This window comes from Hibiscus syriacus, unplaced genomic scaffold (assembly GCF_006381635.1).
Source record: "Hibiscus syriacus cultivar Baekdansim isolate YM2019G1 unplaced genomic scaffold, ASM638163v2 tig00110889_pilon, whole genome shotgun sequence".
Taxonomy (NCBI): domain Eukaryota; kingdom Viridiplantae; phylum Streptophyta; class Magnoliopsida; order Malvales; family Malvaceae; genus Hibiscus; species Hibiscus syriacus.
This window is the reverse complement of record NW_024062899.1, coordinates 343,286-349,526: the sequence shown is the minus strand read 5'-3', so window position 1 is coordinate 349,526 and position 6,241 is coordinate 343,286. Positions and strand designations below refer to the sequence as shown.

Below are 6,241 nucleotides of genomic sequence, written 5' to 3'. Positions count from 1 at the left end.
TATGATTATTTCATTCATCCCATACAAATGTCTATCACTCTTTCGAATGTATATATTCGTTCCAAATTTTCTTTGTAGGTGCCCTAATCGTTAATAACATAAATGTTTCTGAACTTTAATCACGAGATAAATTTCAAGCAGCCAGTGTTTAGTAGAAATCTATGAGTGAAAAAATGAGGTAGAATGTGATGTTTCTAACAAATTATTTAGGTTGGTGAAAAAGGAGGGTGAACAGATCTTATCTCACAATGAAGAAATTGAGATTTTGAATGAGTGAATGAAGAAGAGATAGTAGAGATTACTATATCTGATTATCAACCATCATAACATACAATTGCATTATTCTGGTGATTTTCCATGCATTAATGATGGCAAGCCAAAGTGTCCCACTCATATTTCCATTGAGTTGTTCTCTTTGGTATCCTTGAAATGATATACAAAAGCTTTGAGCACCATGCAAAGAGCTTTCTTGGTTGAAAAATCTAGGCATAAGGCATAGGAAAGGATGAATAAGTTATTGAATGCTTTACGAACCAGTAACTATGGCGTTGAACCAATGTTGTGGTCATGTGTATTTTTATAAATTTTAATTTCACCCAAGTTGAAAGTCATCTTCTACAATCCCAAAGTTAAAAGTAGGCAATGGTGAAGATTTCATTCCAAGGAATGGGTGTTGGAATTTTAACAACAAGAAACGAGTGGAGCCAACTAAAAAATGAACAATGGGTTGTTGTTAACTTCTCGGCATGATGTGATATAAATAGCCTTGTCCGGGATCTAATTGGATGTGGACATATGAAAAGAATTCGGATATATCCTCAATTTGATGTGTTTCAAGATTTGAATCATGACAGACGTTGTTCTCTTATTATGAGGGTTGAAAAGGTTCGAGGATATCCAATCTAAAATACCTGGAGCTCCATAGTTCCTTCTCTGCCTTTTGCCTGACAGAAAGAATTATAATCTTTATCGTCCATGAAAGAAGAAGAATCTTGCGGAGTTTGGCATAGTTACGCAGTGTATGGCTCCTACTAGGGTCAATGATCAATACTTTACAAATCTACTCCTAAAAATCAATGCAAAACTTGGATGGATGAATTTGATGTTAGCTACTAAGCAAACACCTTCAATTCCAGAGGTTCCAACCATTATCCTTAGCATGGATGTGTCTCATGGCTCTCCTGGGCAATATGGTATTCCATCAATTGTTTTTGTGATAAGCTCTAGCCAGTATCATTTGATTTCTCGCTACAAGGCATCTGTGCGGACACAGTCACCCAAGCTTGAAATGATAGATTCTCTATTCAAACAAGTGTCTGACAAAGAGGATGAAGGTATCATTAGAGAAGCTCTTCTAGACTTCTATAAAAATTTAGGAAAGAGAAAGTCTTATCAAATCATAATATTGAGGGATAGGGTTAGTGAGTCACAGTTTAATCAATTTTTGAAGATTGAACTAGGTCAAGTCATTGAGGCTTGTAAATTTCTTGATGGGAACTGGAACCCCAAGTTTGTAGTATATTGAACAGAAAAAACCATCATACAAAGTTTTTTCAGCATAGATCTCTTGACAATGTCCCACTCGACACTGTTATAGACAACAAAATCTCTTATCCAAAAAAATGACTTCTATCTTTATGTTCATGCAGGAATGATTGGAACCACAAGGCATACTTATTATCATGTTCTCTTAGATCAGATTGGGTTTTCAGCCGATAATCTCCAGGAACTTGTTCATTCTCTATCATATGTGTATCAAAGGAGCACCACTGCCATATTTGTAGTTGCTCCAATTTTCTACGCACATTTGGCATCCTCACAGGTAGGGACATTCTTAAAGTTCATAGATGCCTTGGAGACATCTTCAAGCCATGGTGGAGCCACCGCACCCGGAGTTATTTCTATCTCTTAGTTACCCAGATTAAAGGGAAACGTCGGTAACTCTATGATCTTCTGCTAAGAAATAACCACCTTCGAACCATTATTTTGCGTAGGCTTTTGCATTTAGCCAGCTTAAGAATCATAAAATTTGTCTTCGAATTAGACCTGTTTCAGACCTTTTTGGGGTTTTGCTAATGTTATTTATAAACATAAATGGTAACCCTCTTTTCCAATGGCTTACTTTTTGCTTATTCATCAGTTGAAATGGCTATCATTTACTCTTTTATTTCAAAAAAAAAATTGAAAAAATAGAAAAAAGAAAAAGGAAGATTGAAATGAGGGTTCAAGAAAAGAATTCGCAAATGACATCTTGAAACCAAATGAATGATTTGAGTTCAAAATCTAAAAGGGCAGCTCAAATTTGTTTTAATATTAGGCATCCGACAAATAAAACCCTCTTAAATTTCTGGTACTTTGGAGTAAGTTTTGTGTCTGTAAACATTTTGGCAATTTTTGAAATCCTTTATACACAAGTTTACCTCTACGCTTCGGGGTTGTTTATGATTGATTGGTTTAAAGAGCCTGATATTTTGAGGGGAGCTTTACGTCTACAAACATTTTGGCAACATTTGACATATTCTAAATAGAAGCTTACCTCATTACTCCAAATTATATTAAGTCGATTGATTCAGGAACATTCATGTTAGTGATGCTTAAGGCATCTGACTTTATTTCTTGATTTTGTATCCTTTTCATGGTTGTCATGACTTTGTAAAAATTCTAATTTTCTAATTTCAAACCCCAGTTTTGTTCATTTACAAGCACCTTATAAGTAGATCAACATAGTTAAAAAGAAAACAAAAGAGTTCTTGGTATTACTTTGAACTAATCTTTTAAATTGCAGGGAATCCAAAGTAGCCCAAAACCTTGACACTCATGTAATAGTGTATGTCAAGAAAACATATATGGGTTGAATTCATGAGCATAGTTATTCAATCCCCATCAAAGACAACTTTTCAAGATGTTTTGATCTGGGGAAAATAAACAAGATGATTGCTCAAGAATGATAAGAGATCCTTAAATCTGGTGAGGTTTATTCTGCCTCAAATGAAATGCAATGACAGTAGAGACATTCTCTGATCCTTAGAATCATAAAGTCTGATAGATCAAAAGACTCAATAATAGAACTTTTCACAAACCTTAGTGAGATCATCAATAACTGACCAGGAAGAAGACGACCGTCTTAATAAGAAGAGGCATATATTGTTTTGAGATCTCATGGTAACTCAAGTTTTAACAAATGTTCAGGGCATTCCTATAGTAGATGTATTAATCACTTGTGTGTGCAAGTTTGAAAATAAGAAGTTTTGATAATGATGTTCAAGAACTCCATAATTACCCGCATTAGGGCATGACCAAAGACTCAAATCATGTTGGAATAATATGATTCAAGACAAGATTGTATTGAGAATAAACCTTTTTGCTCGAAGTATCAGGGGCAGAATATAGAGATGAGAATAGTTTACTTTGAAAATCAAACCCTTCATGCTTCAGTTGATAGAATGATCTTGAAGAAACAGCTCTGATAAAACAATTGGGTCAGAGACAAAAGGCGTCAGATCATATATCTAATCGTAACAATATTTAAAGAGAAAGCATTTCTTCTGAGGATTTCATGAAGAAACAAAAGAAAGAGAGAAGACTTAATGAAACGAGCTGATCAGATTGTCTTTTCAAAAAGAGAACGCTTGCTTAACTTGACAAGTTTCCGCTCTAAAATTGGAGTAGGCTCTAGCCAAGATTGGCTAAGTGAAAGAAGACCGAGTTCTCCACTTTGAAGCTAAAAATAAAATAAAATTTTTTTTGCAAATATCAGCATAGAAACATGATCAACATAAACATACACGTCACATGAAATTACACATTTGCATCATGTATTCATCATCGCATGTAATAAAAAAAAGGTTTTCCATTCTCGTAAGATGCTTTTATAATTGCTTTTGAGAAACAAATTTCATCTTTCTCAAGATTATTCATATAAAATAATCAATCTAGTATTTCTTAAAACTATTTTTCCTTGAAATCCTTATTTCATTTCTCTCAAAGGTCATTTTCTCCTCTCACGATGACGCCATCTAATTCTCCAACTTCAATATAATTTTCTCCTCTCATGAGGACAAACTCAACAAATCAAATACATGAAATAAATTTCATCTTGACATCCATAGAAACATCCAAAATATTAATTCATAAATGCATCATTTTTTATATATCTGTTAGGAAAGAAAAATTTAGTGATGACTAGACATCCTCAATATGAAGGAACAATGTCGTTCACAAATTTGACGTCCAGAAGTGAATGATCAGATCTTCTAAAGTTCACCAGATCTCCTTAATAAGAATGAGCAATGTCATCATTGGATTTGACACCGAGCAACGGTTAAATCTCCTCAACACGAAGGAGCCATGTCATTTTCAAAGACAAATTATCTTCAGTTAACTAGACTTACTCAACAAGAATGAACAATGTTGTCTCCAGACTCAAAATGACTAGTCGTCCTCATCGAGAATGAGCCATGTCCAATTGAGCTGTCAAAATACGACCAAATGTCCTCAACGTGAAAGAACAGTGTCATTTTAAGATTTCCCGAGAGAATGAATTATTAAGGCAACTATATCTCCTCAACATGCAAGAGCAGACTTTCTGTCATCTTTGAGAATTATTTCTCTCGAAACAAGTTTCGTCTCGTTTGAGACCATTTTTCTTGAAACAAAATTGATTTAACTTGAGATTGTTTTCCTAAAAACAAATTTCATCTCGTTTGAGATAGTTTTCCCTTAAAACGCAAATTTTGAAATTGTTTCACTTGAAACAAAATTTTATCTCACTTGAGATTTCTTCTCTGAAAACAAATTTATTTCCACTCATTTGATTTCGCTCAAATTATGAATATTTGACAAGAATTCAAATAGTTAGCAGAGAATTTCATTCCACAAACTCATGTTGAAGAAGAAAATTTCCTTTTCAAGTTAATCATTGGCAACAATGACTAGATCTCCTCAACGAGAAGAAGTAATGTCATCATTAGATTTAGCACTGAGCAACGATTATCTCTCCTCAACATGAAGGAGCAATATCATTTTCAAAGTCAAACTATCTTCAGACAATTAGAATTCCTCAACAAGAAGGAACAACATTGTCTTCAGATTCACAATCCTTCAAGAATAATTAGACTTCCTCAGCAAGAAGGAACAACATTATCTTCAGATTCATAATCCTTCAAGAACGACTAGTTTTGCTCAGCAAGAAGGAACAACGTTATCTTCAGATTCACAATCTTTCAAGAACGACTAGTTTTCCTCACCAAGAATGAACTATGCCGAATCAAATTGTCAAAGTAAGGCTAGACGTCCTAAACACGAAGGAACAATGTCGTCCACCGACCATATCTCCTTAACGTGAAGGAGCAGTGTCATCCAAATAACCAGACTTCCTCAACACGAAGGAATAATCTCATCTCCAAATATAACTAGACATCCTCAAGATGAAGGAACAATGTCATCCCCCGACCAGATCTTCTCAATGCGAATGAGCAGTGACATACTTAGACAATCAGACTTATTCAATGCGCAGGACCCATGTTATCTTTAAAATTATCCATATTGACCCGACTTCCTCAACGTGAAGGAACAACGTCATATGAAAATGGCCAAGACTCTTCAACATGGATGAGAAGAGTCATCTTCAAAACTAAATTATTTTTACTAGACTTCCTCAACGAGAATGAACAGTGTCATATGAAAATGACCAAACTTCCTCAACGAGAAGGAACATCGTTATATGAAAGTGACCATAACTCTTAAACATGGATGAGCAGTGTTGTCTTCAACACCATATTATCTCCAGATTGACCCAATTTCCTCAATAAGAAGGAAAAACGTCATCTTCATCAAATAATTTATATGAAAGCAAACAGTACCTTCAATTTGGATGAGTAGTGTCGTCTTTTACATCAAGTTGCAAAGCGAAAAAGAGAACAAGACAAAAACTCATTGTTTTGTCATCTTTGTCCTATCCTTATTAACATAATAATGGGAAAAGAGGGGAAGCTATAGACACTAGTCTTTGCTCGGGGTTTATTATTATCATTATTATTTTTTTAATATTATTATTATTTTACGTTACAAAATTGCCCTAATTTACAAAGGATACAATGCAACAAACAATTAAAAATAGACCCAAAAGTATCCCAAACAACCCGTTGCACTGAAGCCTACCTTGATGACCAAGATAAATAGGCCCCTGCATGAGAGCCCAAACCTGATTAGGGTTTTATTCTTTTCTAAGCAGCCACCTCCA

At 34.5% G+C, this 6,241-nt stretch overlaps 1 pseudogene; it reads left to right on the top strand.

The window, feature by feature from the left end:
* The first annotated feature begins 795 nt into the window (after positions 1 to 795).
* LOC120144365 lies at positions 796 to 1,960 on the top strand (annotated as a pseudogene).
* The last annotated feature ends 4,281 nt before the right edge of the window (positions 1,961 to 6,241 follow it).